Source organism: Gossypium hirsutum, chromosome A03 (assembly GCF_007990345.1).
Source record: "Gossypium hirsutum isolate 1008001.06 chromosome A03, Gossypium_hirsutum_v2.1, whole genome shotgun sequence".
NCBI classification, from domain to species: Eukaryota; Viridiplantae; Streptophyta; class Magnoliopsida; order Malvales; family Malvaceae; genus Gossypium; species Gossypium hirsutum.
The window spans coordinates 98,862,240-98,875,848 of NC_053426.1; positions in this window are offsets into that span (position 1 = coordinate 98,862,240).

A 13,609-nucleotide genomic window follows, 5' to 3' on the forward strand; every position below is an offset into this window, starting at 1 on the left:
TATACAGACACTCTTGAGCCATAAAGACTTGTTCTTGTTTAAAACTTTTTTAAACTTTATCTAAACTCCATAATGTGGACCTACGAGGCCCAAAACATCCATCAGAAACCATATGGGATTGATTCAGATCCTTTAAGGAACTCTGAAAAAATAATACCTTAAACTAGGGCACATGTCCGCATGAGAGGGGCGACACGCCCGTGTGATCATTTCGACATGGTCGTTTTGTAGGCCCGTGTATCTCACACGGCCTAAGCATATAGGGAAACGCCCGTGTCCCTTACCTGTGTGGATTTATTTTTTAATTTGAACCTACAGGGGTTTTCACACAGCCTGGTAGACGCCCGTGTCCATGACCTGTGTCCCCCACACAACCTCGACACGCCCATGTCTCAACCCATGTCCAAAAACCTGGACATTCTATTTTTGACGTCAGCAATTGTTAAGGGTCACACGGCCAAGGCACACTCCCGTGTGCTAGGCCGTGCCCTTCACACGGCTGAGACACACGGTCGTGTCTTTGTCCATGTGTTTACTACCAACATATTGACCTGTAAATGTAACGTGTAGGGGACACAAGGCTGTGCGCATGCCCATATGGCTGCCCGTGTGTCACGCATGGCCTAGACACACGCTCGTGTGTCCAACCGTGTGGGAAAAACAAGGCTATTTTCCAAGCCTTTATGCCCCCTCACATATACCAAACTACTATATCATCTAACATGACCAATCCACACAACAATATAAGATCTAGTCAGCCACAATAGGCATTAGTTCAATCATGCAATTTACTCATCCACGAAAATATCATCTTTAGTATATATCAATAATGAATATGAGCCATTATCCAAGGCTTTATAATGGAGGGTTCATCTCAAGCCAACACATTTGGCCAAAATAACAGTGACACAAAAGTATAGATCCCTATACATGCCATACTCAAAATAGAAAAAGACTAACTATACCAAAAGTTTCAAGAATAGTGTGACTGGCTTCCTCGACGTAAAACGATGGTCCACGAGCTACTTTGGCTGCACTATAAGAAAACAAAGGAAGGAGGGTAAGCATGGAACCTTAGTAAGTACATGTATGCAAATAAGGTGTAATTAGAAACACATTCATCAGACTATAATTTATCATTCTTAAATGATGTATATCGTTTTAATCTCACTATCTTACTCTTTACTTCGTTTATGCATACGTACTACATCTCATCATATACTGAGGCCCTAGTCATGAGTTTAGTATACATACCTGTAATTACCCGTAAAATAACTCAAGTTCATTCTCTCTATTGACATACCTCATTGGAAGTATCACCAACTCATTCATTGAATTACCCATTGAACACTCGGAATACCAATGGATACACAGAAAGTTTACACCTAAGTGCTATACAAGTAGCTAAGGCTACCCCGTACTTTGTAATACTTGCATATTTGAGCTACCCACGGGCTTTTTTACCAAGTCAGCACCCGGACCCCATAGCTCTATCATGTAATGCCTGCTCATTGAGCTACTCACGGGTCTGCACACAAAGTCAGTACCCGGACCCACATTACATATCTCACTTTTCTCATGAACTTAGACTCAACTCATGAGTTTAGACCACTCAATTTCACATGGCTTACCTTTTGTATCCTATACTATTTTCGAGGTTCAACGGGATTTCGCATCTAACCTGATGTTGTCGCACTTGTTCATAAAGTAGGTTATTCTTATATCACATTATTTATACTTCCATGGTTTCAAGTAAGATTATGGTACATGATAAAAATAAAACATTTAAAAGTAAGCTACAATGACACATTATTTACATATGTACTTACCTCGGTACCAAATGATGGGAACGAGCTTAATCCTCATAAACTTTGTTCTTTCCCCGATCAAGACCTGAATCACGTTTCTCTTGATCTAAAATGTTGAAATTTAGTTTATTTAATACACAAATTAATCAATTCAACTCAAGACTCATACTTTGGTAAAATGATCGTTTTGTCCTTAAACTTCGCAAAAATTACGATTTTACCCCTAAGCTCGTAAGTCTATTTTTATTGGATTTCCACATTAGCGAAGCCTAGCCGAATTCATTTTATAACTATATCATTTCACAATTCTCATTTTTTCAAACATTTATCACCTATTTCATAACTTATGCAAAATGGTCCTTAATTAGGGTTTCCATGAAAACTACTTCACAAAAGTTGTTTATTTCAAAACTATGATTCATTTTCTTCCATAAAAATTTCAAAATACAACATGAATACTCTCATGACTAAACCCTAGACTTTTAACCATCTTGCAAAATAGTCCCCTCATTAGCTAGCTCATGCCACAAGGGTCCTAAAAATGCAAAAATCATTAATAAAAACTATCTAAATCACTTACTTGTAAGGATGAGAAGTTGCTGAAATTTTGAGCCTCTAAAACCCCTAGAATGGCTGAAATTTTCGATGGAGAGGTGAGGAAGATGATAGCCATTTTTCTTTTGTTTTATTTTATTCAATTAAGTCACCAAATGTCACCTAACTTTGAGATTTTGACCAATCTTGTCCCCTATGGTCGGCCACCTCTATTAAAAAGGGTCTAATTGTCCTTTAAGGACCTCAAATTTTGGCTCACTAGCTATTTAAAACAATTGGGTAGTAAAACAAAACTTTGACCTTTTATGCGATTTCGTCCTTTTTCGAAATTAAGCATTCAATCGCTAAAATTATTTTACCAAAATTTTCATACACTCATATAATTACACTATAACACATAAATTCACATCAAAATAATTTCTCCGACCTCGGGTTAGTGGTTCCAAAACCAATTTTCTAACTAGGCCTAAAATCGGGTTGTTACAATTCTCCCCCTTAGGGATTTTCGTCCCCAAAAATCTTACTGGTGAATAAGTTCGGGTATTTGTCTCTCACAGTCTCCTCGGTTTCTCACGTGGCCTCTTCGACTCCATGTCTCTTCCATAACACTTTCACAAGGGGAACACTCTTATTCCTCAACCGCTTAACTTCTCGAGCTAGAATTTTAATGGGTTTCTCATCATAAGGCATGCCTGATCTAATCTTCACTTCAGTCGGAGAAATCACATGTGAAGGGTCAGAGCGGTATCGGCGTAACATGGACACATGGAATACGTCGTAGATCTTTTTCAATTCTGTTGGTAAGTCTAACAAATAAGCTACTGGTCCTATTTTCTCAATCACCTCATAAGGTCTAAAAAACGCGGACTGAATTTACCTTTTTTACCAAATCTGAGAACCTTTTTCTAAGGAGACACTCTTAAAAATACTTTATCGCCGACCTGAAATTCTATTTCCCTTTGTTTCAAATCCACATAGGATTTTTTGTCTATCTGAAGCGGCCTTTAAACAATCACGAATCACCTTAACTTTTTCTTCAGTCTCCTTGACTAAGTCGACCCCGTGAATCTGACTCTCTCTAAGCTCGGTCCAATACAAAGGCGTTCGACACTTACGCCCATACAAAGCTTCGTAAGGTTCCATTTTCAAACTCGACTGATAACTATTGTTGTAAGGAAATTCGACCAGCGATAGATACTTTTCCCAATTGCCTTGGAACTCCAGGACACAATAACGTAACAATATCCTCAAGGATCTGAATTACTCTCTCTGATTGACCTCGATTTGTGGGTGAAGAGCTGTGGTAAAATTCAACTTTGTCCCCAAAGCTTCTTACAACTTCTTCCAAAACCTCGAGGTAAACCTTGGGTCCCTATCTGAAATGATCGGCAAGGCACTCCATGAAGCCCCACAATCTCAAAAATGTACAAATCAACTAGCTTATCAAGTGAGAAGTTTGTTCGCACTGAAATAAAGTGAGCCGACTTTGTCAGTCGATCAACCACAACCCATACGGCATCTTTCTTCTTCAGGGTTACCAATAAACCCATCACAAAATCCATAGTAATCCGACCCCACTTCCATTCGGGGACCATGATATACTGAAGTAAAGCCGAAGGTACTTGGTGCTCAGCTGTCACTTGTTGACACACTAAGCATTTTGATACAAACTCTGAAATGTCTCTTTTCATACCTGGCCACTAATACATTTTCTTCAAATCATTGTACATTTTCGTACTTCCAAGATGTACCGACAACCAACCACTATGTACCTCAATTAAAATTTTTTGAATCAACCTGGTATCCTTAGGAACACAAATCCTATCCTAGAACATAAAACACCTCTTGGAATCAATCCGTAAATCTGATTCAACTCCTGACTTACACTGAATTCTCTTGGCTTGCAATTCCCTGTCATTACCCTGAGCTTCACAAATTTCTTGTGGGACCATTTGTTTAACTCTCATATTTGACAAAACTGAGCCGTCATCAGTCATAGATAATTGAGCATTCATAGCCCTTAAGGCAAACAGTGACTTCCTACTCAAAGCATCGGCGACTACATTCGCCTTTCCTGGGTGATAGTCGATTATCAACTCATAGTCTTTTATCAACTCTAACCATCTCCATTGTTGTAAATTTAACTCCTTTTGAGTTATCAAATACTTGAGACTCTTGTGGTCGATGAACACTCGGCATTTCTCACTATAAAAATGGTGTCTCCAAATCTTTAATGTGAACACGATGGCTGCTAACTCCAAATCATAGGTCGGGTAATTTTTCTCGTGCGGCTTAAGTTGTCTTGAGGCATATGCTATCACTTTGCCTTCTTGTATGAGGACGCATCCCAATCCATTCAAGGAGGTGTCGCTATACACCACGAATTCTTTTCTCAGTTCTGGTTGTACTAAAACTAGAGCTTCGGTCAACAAGATCTTTAGTTTCTCGAAACTCTGTTGGCACTTCTCTGTCCATTCGAACTTGACATCTTTTTGTAACAACCTTGTCAAAGGAGTAGCTATCATCGAGAATCCATTTACAAACTGTTTGTAGTATCCAGCCAAACCCAAATAGCTTCGAATCTCTGACACGCTCCTAGGTGGTTTCCACTCAACGATAGCTGAAATCCTACTTATGTCAACTCTAATCCCATCGCCTGATACAACGTGTACCAAGAATCCAACCTCTCAATGCCAAAATTCACTTTTACTAAACTTGGCAAATATTTGATTATCTCTCAGAGTCTTCAAAACGGTTCTCAATTGTTCAGTATGCTTTACCTCATCTCGAGAATAGATCATGATGTCATCGATAAATACAACGACAAATTTATCCAAGTATGGTCGAAATATCCTATTCATTAAATCCATAAACACGGCGGGAGCATTTGTTAAATCGAAAGGCGTGACAAGGAACTTGTAGTGGCCATACCTCATCCTGAAAGCAATTTTAGGCACATCTGACTCTTTAACTCGCAGTTGATAATAGCTAGATCTTAAGTCTATTTTAGAAAACCATGCTGCTCCTTTCAATTGATCAAAAAAGTTGTCAATCCTCGACAAAGGATATTTGTTCTTGATTGTCACTTTATTTAATTGCCGGTAATCTATGCACAACCTCATGGATCCATCTTTCTTTTTCAAAAATAGCATCGGAGCACCCCACGGTGAAAAACTTGGCCACACAAAACCCTTGTCGGTCAACTCTTGCAACTGTGACTTTAGTTCTCTCAATTCAATCAGAGCCATTCGATATGGAGTGATCGAAATAGGCACTGTCCCTAGCATTAACTCTATACCAAATTCAACTTCTCTGATAGGAGGCAACCCGGGCAATTCTTTCGAAAATACATCCGCACATTCGCATACAACAGGTACTGACTCAGCCTTTAACTCAAACTCTTTAATATTCATTACAAAAGCTAAATAAGCTTCACAACCTTTTCTCAAACATTTCTGGGCTGACATTGAGGATATTACAATAGGCAAATTCTCTGGTTCATCTAATTTAACCCAAAGAGTTTCACCATTTTCACATTTCAATATAACAACCTTTTGTCTACAATTTACTACAGCGTCATGGAGTGTTAACCAGTCCATACCCAATATGAAATCAAACTCATCGAATGGTAACAATATCAAATCTACTAGAAAACAGTGACCTCTAACTATCAAATGACATTTCTTGCATACTTTATTGACTATCACATGCTTACCTAATGGGTTTGACACCTTAATCATAAATTCTGTAGATTCAACAGGCATGTTCATGCTAGACACCAATTTCATGCACACATACGAATAAGTAGAACCAGGATCGATTAAAGTAATAACGGTATTATTATAGAGAGAAATGTAACGGTGATCACATCGAGTAAAGATGTATCTTCACGTGCACGTATGGCGTAGGTTCTAGTCAGAGTTCTAGCTTCTAATCTCCCTGTGGTGTCTTTCATTACATTCTTACTGCTAGCCCCAATCTCGACATTCTTCTGAGGTCTTCCTTTAGAATTTGTGCCACTTGGCCTTGCACTTTGAAATTTTTCTTTCTTGTTCCTCTCGGGGCAATCCTTGATAAAATGGTCTTGAGAACCACATTGGAAACAAGATCCATCGTACATTCTACACTTACCGAAATGACTACTACCACAATGTTGGCACTCTGGTCAGGAAGATCTGATATTACCCACACTAGCTATCAATGTAGCCCGAGACTTAAAACTCGAATCTTACTTCTTACGATCTCAGTACGAGTGCCCAACTGACACATGAGAATGAGAGTAAACGTCTCTGGATTTCTTAGACTAAGATGGAAATGCCTTGCTTGAATGCCTCTTCCCTGCATCTCTAGTCTGAGCTTCGGTTTTTTTTTCTTTTCCTTGATCAATTCTTTGGCTTTACAAGCCGGTTAATGAGCACCACAAACTCCTTCAATTCAAGGACACCCACTGACAATCTAATACCCTCATTAAGTCTGTCTTCAAACCTTCGACACATCTTAGCCTCAGAGGACACACACTCGAGCATACTTACTAAGTCAGATGAACTCTCTTTCAAATTCAGTAACTGTCATGCGACCTTGTTTCAACTCAAAAAATTCTTTACTCTTTTGATCCATGAATCTCTCACTAATATATTTCTTCTGGAATTCTTCTTGGAAGAATTCCCATATGACCCTCTCGTGAGGTACCACAAAACTAATATTTTCCACCAATGGTATGCCGAGTCCTTCAACAAGGATATGGCACACTTCAAGCATTCTTTGGAAGTACAATATAATTAATCGAATACCTTGATGGTATTCTCAAGCCAGAACTCTGCCTTTTTGGGATCATAATCTTTATTAGTAAGGAACTCCTCAGCTCCATGCTTTCGGATCTTGTCCACTGGGGGTCTATTTAGTCTCACAAAATCCATACCCTGGGGTGCTATAGGGACAGGTTGAGGAATAGGTGAGGGTGGAGGAGGTTGAGCATTCGGGTTCGCTCGGACGAACTCTATGTACCATTCATTAATCATGTGTAGAAAGGCTTCTCAAGCACCTTCTCTTCCTCCCTGACTAATCGTGGGAGGTTGATTATCGGATGGAAACGCCCCTTCAGCGGGGGCCGGTGTGTTACTCTCAACATCATCTGCCATCGTTCGATCAGGATCCATTACTATATGAAAAACACAATTTAAATTTGTTAGGAGTCGTCACACTATCACGACATATGTATGGCATGTATAGCTAGACTCGAATAAACGCTACGTTAGTCTAAGAAAAAACTAAACTTTAGCTCTGATACCACTAAATGTAACATCCCAAGTTCGTGCCCTACGCCAGAACGGAATACGAGACATTACAACTTAAAAATGTGCATACAGACACTCCGTAGCCATAAAGACTTGTTCTAGTTTAAAACTTTTTCAAACTTTATCTAAACTCCATAATGTGGACCTACGAGGCCCAAAACATCCATCGAAAACCATGCGGGACCGATTCGGATCCTTTAAGGAACTCAGAAAAAAATAATACCTTAAACTAGGGCACACGCCCATGTGTGAGGGGCGACACGCCAGTTTGATCATTTCGACATAGTCATTTTGTAGGCCCGTTTAGCTCACACGGCCTAAGCATATAGGGACACGCCCATGTCCCTTACCCGTGTGGATATATTTTTCAATTCAAACCTACAGGGGTTTTCACACGGCCTGGCACATGCCCGTGTCTATGACCCGTGTCCCCCACGCGGCCTCGACATGCCCGTGTCTCAACCTGTGTCTAAAAACCTGGACATTCTGTTTCTGATGTTAGTAATCCTTAAAGGTTACACGGCCAATGCACACGCCCGTGAGCTAGGCCGTGCCGTTTACACGGCTGAGACACACGGTCGTGTCTCTGTCCATGTGTTTACTACCATGCATACTGACTTATCTTCGACCTAGATTAACGAATCAGCAAGGACAACTTATCTTTCGACCTCACAGTCTAGAACGATTTCGAGTTAAGGTGTTCACGAATAGACCATACCAATTTTTGGTTAATTCCCACCTTCATAGCTTCCTAGGGTCGTCAAGCCTAGGGTTTTAGGCCTTTCCTTCCCAAATAGTTGACCCATTAAGTAATCCTACAAAATAGTTAATATATCATACATCCACTCGCTAATCCCCCATAGAGGGATTAGTTCCTCATGGTATTCATAAATAGTATAAAGTCGAATAATTTTGACATGATAAATAATTGATTTGCCACTTTTGACTTCAGGCATATAAGTTCAGTGCAAAGTATACAAGCATTAAAGGTCTTATATGTAGGAATCAATCAACAAATTATACAAGTAGGTTGATTATCCTAGCAGAATACAAATAGCAGCTTATGCAATTGTTTAGTATAATGTCCATTTATGTGTAAGGATACTTAGGTCACATAATACTTTTTGGCTTGTAACTTTCTAAGGCTTAGGACATGTATGAAATTTAAAAATAGTAAGTGTCAGAAATGGTTACAAACATGAAAATATATTGACACATCGTATTGATCTCTATTCTCCCCCTTAACGACCTTTACCTGCTCACCGCCTTATTTCTCCTTCTCTCACATTGTTTATTTCTCCACATAGGAAATCATAGCATAATATAGTAACTACGGCTAGCTGATGTATGTGTGATAATTGCAACAGGTTTTAAAAATTTATAAACCAATCGTTCTTGAACTAACTATTATCAAGATGAAGACAAGCGTACCTATCGAACAATAGTATAGCTTAGCAAGACCGGATTGTCGAACCCAAAGGAACTAAAAGTACTAGTAATTACTTTCTTTTTATTATATAGCTTAAAAATTAAGGGATTTATTTATCTAAACTAGTTAACTAAACTAAGGGTGCAGAGAAAGAAAATTGGGAAAAATACTTTTAGAAAATTTGATTGATTAAGACAATACCTAAGGAAAAATCCACCTAGACTTCACTTGTTATTTGACTTTGAATCAGACGATTTATTCATTCGACTTGTTCCGTAAAAATCCCTAAGTTATATTATTATCTCTCTTGAGACTAACAACGTCTAACCCTAGGTTGATTAACTGAAATCTCTTTCTAATTAACTCCCTAGTGTTGCACTAACTCGATTTATGGATCCCCTTATTAGGTTTTCACCTTAATCCGGCAAAATCTTCTCACCCTATCTCTAGGCGTGCAATCAACTCCGCTTAATTATGACAAATTTACTCTTAGACAGGGACTTTTCCTCCTTTGAACAAGCACGTTAACTTGAATCAATATCCTGGAATATTAAAACAAGAATTAAGCACACATAATTAAGAATAAGTCAAATATTTCTCATACTATTCAGATAATAATAACAAGATCTATCTTAAGTTTTATTCCCCTTAGGTATTTAGGTGGTTTAGTTCATAATTATAAAGGAAAACATCTCAGAAGAATAATGAATGCAAAACATAAAGAAAACCCAAGACTCCCTAAAGGGAAATTGAGGGGAGATCTTCAGTCTTGATGGTGAATCCAACTTCTGAGATGGATCAATCGGCTTCCTTCGAGTAATTTCTTGCTTCCTACCCTCCTTCCTCGTTCTAAGTGCCTCATCAGGTGTTTAAATAGGCTTTAGAATGCCTAAGAGCCCTCACGAATGGCCTTTTCCAAATAGAATTATGCTAAAGTTTGACAGGGACACGCTCGTGTGCCACGCCTATGTGGGATTGCTTCAAGCTGTGGTCAAGGCTGTTAGATAGGCACGGGCGTGTGGTCTACCCGTGTAAGTCGTGCTTCGATTCTGCCAAATTGACATGGCCGAGTAGTCGACCCGTGTGAAGAGGTGCAAGTCGTGTTAGAGCCTGTTAAACCTACACGGGCATGTGATCTACCCTGTAAGGAACTCTAGGCCGTGCTGATTTCCCACGTTGGCCTGTTTTCTCCGTTTTGGCTCATTTCTCGGTCCTTTTACTCTCCTATGCTCACCAAAGTATAAAACATGAAATTAAAGAATTAGGAGCATCGAATTAAACAAATCTAAAGAGAAATCACCCATAAAAATGTGCTAAGCATGGGATAAAAATATGTATAAATTACGGTTTATCAAATACCCCCATACTTAAGCGTTTTCTTGTGTTCAAGCAAAATCCTCAACTCACAATCAAAATAAATTATTCTCAATTTATAATCCCTATCAATAATATCTCAAAATAATCCATAGGTAACCATACATTGAGAATTCAACTAGAAGAACATCAAAGTTTCAAACATTCCAAGTTGAGCATTTTATCACGAAAACATAGGTGTTTCAAACATTCTAAGTGATTACCTTTGATTCAAAATATCACAAAGTTTAATATCATCACTAATGATTCACTCAAATCACTCGAGGTGTTTAAGGGTAATAAATGAAGCACTGACAGTCAATATGAAAAGTTATTACCATAGGCTTGCAGGAAAATCAAATCTCCACCACTATTTATTGAGATGAAACATTAATCAAAAGGTCTTTAGAGGGTTGTAGCGTGGCTTTGGTTAGGGGGTGTGGTTACAAGCTAAAAGAAAATGTTAGAATCGAGATTGAATTGAACAATTACCTTACTAGAAAAATAACTAATCATCAATTGAATACATATGAGCTTTTTCTCAGAATATGAACTTAAACACTTTAAGCTCAAAAGCAAAAATCACTATTAATAAGAATGAATGTATTGTATTGTTTTTTTTTACTTGAATCAAATAACATAGCTAACTAATAAAACATAGCTAAGCAATTTATTAAAATCAAATCTCGACAAAAATAGGGATCAAATTAGTTGAGGGGATTTCAACAATAATGAGTTATGGGTTAATATTAAGGGTAAATCAATGAATGGTTTGTTAGGCTCAAGGGGGTTCACTAAGGGTTAATTATGAAGGTAGGCTTTTATGGAGTGAGTGGGTTAAACCTAAGTTCCTTTATCATCTTGACATATCAAATCAAATGGTGTGGTCTTGATATGCAAAATCAAGCAAGTTCTAGAATAATGATTCAATATTGACGTACTCAAAGCAACAATAAAAGTGAGCATGAAAGAAATAAATGCTCTAAAGGCTCAAGATCTCAAAAAAATTATGGCTTTTTTATGTTTAAACCTGTGAATTTCAACTCAAGATAATATCTAAACTTGGGGAAAACAACCTAAAATTTTTAAATTCTCAAAAATCAACTTATCATGCTTGATTCTCTAATGTCTCAAAGTTTAAACAGTCAATGCATGAATGCCTATATTTTAATTCAAGATATATCAATTAAAACCATAAATTAAGCAAAATTCATTCTAATAATGATATGAGAAGATTACATGAGAATAAGACAATATTTAGGGATTTTTCTGATAAAGATATAAATAACTCCCTCCACACTTAAGATGTACATTGCCCTCAATGTACAAAGATAGATATATTGAGATATATCGAAATAAGATCATAAGATAGGGAGAGAAGTGAAACTTCCTGAATGTGGATGAAATTCTTGAATTGGAGTTATGGAGAATAATCGACCAAGGTACTGATGAGGGTGGAGGAGGATACTCTGGTGGTGGTAGAGGTTCATTAGTCCATAAGTCCTATACCAAAAGAATATTATATCTCGTGATAGCTATGGTCATGGTCGAGTAGGACATGGCAATCGTAGAGAACCTTTTCCAGTGGAGTTTTTAGTTCCTAAGTGATGGTGAGCTTTGGGGCTCTTTATGACTGTGATAAAATCAAGAACTCTTTAGGAAATATAAGGAAACATAATTACTCATAATAAAATAGCCGAAACTATAAACTATTCAATAAAAATCATAAACCTAAAATTGAAATAATATTAAAGGAAAATAAAATAAAAAGTACTGAAAGATAAAAATGGAAAGAAAAAGAAAAATAAAAAATAAGAAGTCTTTAAACATTGTCATCGCCGGATGGTTCGCGAGGTGGTGGTGGTGATGAGATGTGGAGGTGCTGAGAAATCTGATGTAGAGTAGCATCAATGTGATCAAATCGTTGAAAACACTGCTACTCAAATCGAGTAAGGCGCTCAGAGATGTTAGAGTATGAAGTCGCCGCATGAACTAGACGATGGATGGGCGGTGGCTGGGACGGTGGGTCCTCATGACATGGAGGGACATCATCAGTAATGTCCTCTGGGTCGTCCTCCTCGATTGACTGGACTAAGTGGTACTGAGGAAGATAAGTTTCGCGTCACTTCTCGATCATCCTCATGTGTAGCATGCTCGAGATGCCCTGTGGGGACATCTGCCCGATGAGAGTGAGGAAGGATGCTTGTGCTGCTGTGTTGAGGAGCCCGAAGTGCCGAGCCAGTCTAGTCACATAGGGGCCAATAGAGATGACTCCCTTCCTATGTCGCTCCGTTTGATGGCGAATGGAGAGGGCGATGAAGTAGGCGAGGTCAAAGACGTGCCCATTCACCATACACCATAGAAAGTAAGCGTCGTGAGTGTTGACAACTCCGTTGCTCTCTCTCTCCCTGTTAGAGTGTGAGCCAAGATGGCGTGTAGGTACCTCAAGGATGAAAGGAAAGCCGATGCCTTGGAGCGGCTAGGATCGTAGGTGGCCGAGGCAGGAACGAGGGTGTTCCAGCACTTCGAGGGACAGTAGTGGATATGGCGATGGAGGCTGTCAAAGTCTTTCTCATCCATGAACTCCTCCGTGTATAAGCCCAATGTGATACCGAACTCAAGGACGCTCAACTGGCGGATTAGACCACCAAGACGGAACTGGACCGTTCCAGGATCACCGAAGTTGGTCATGATGGTCTGAATATAGAACATTAAGCAGAGTTCCAACGTGAACCCGAGATACGTCGGTTCGACGATCTCAAAGAAGAGCCTCTACAGGTCAGTCATCATGAGGGCTCGGATCGCGTCAGCCAATTGAATCTGTTCAAGTGCGGCCCAGTCAATGCAGCGACCCACACCTAGAGGTCAGGCCAGTAATATGTAATATAGTTCCTCCTAGAGCCCCAAGGGAAACTGGAGGAACGGGTGCCTAATCTCCGCGGTAGGATCCGATGATGACACTGCTCCTTTCCTTTTTTTTCGAAGAGGGGACAGTGATTTTCTTACCACGACTTGACATGATATCTGTAATGCAAGACAAAATAAAATTACTCCCCATCAATAGCATGCATGTTAAAACGAAATAGAGATACTTCATGGGGCTCACGTATTAGTTGAAAAATAAACTAAAACAACCCAAAAAGATATATCATTATTATGAATAGGACTAC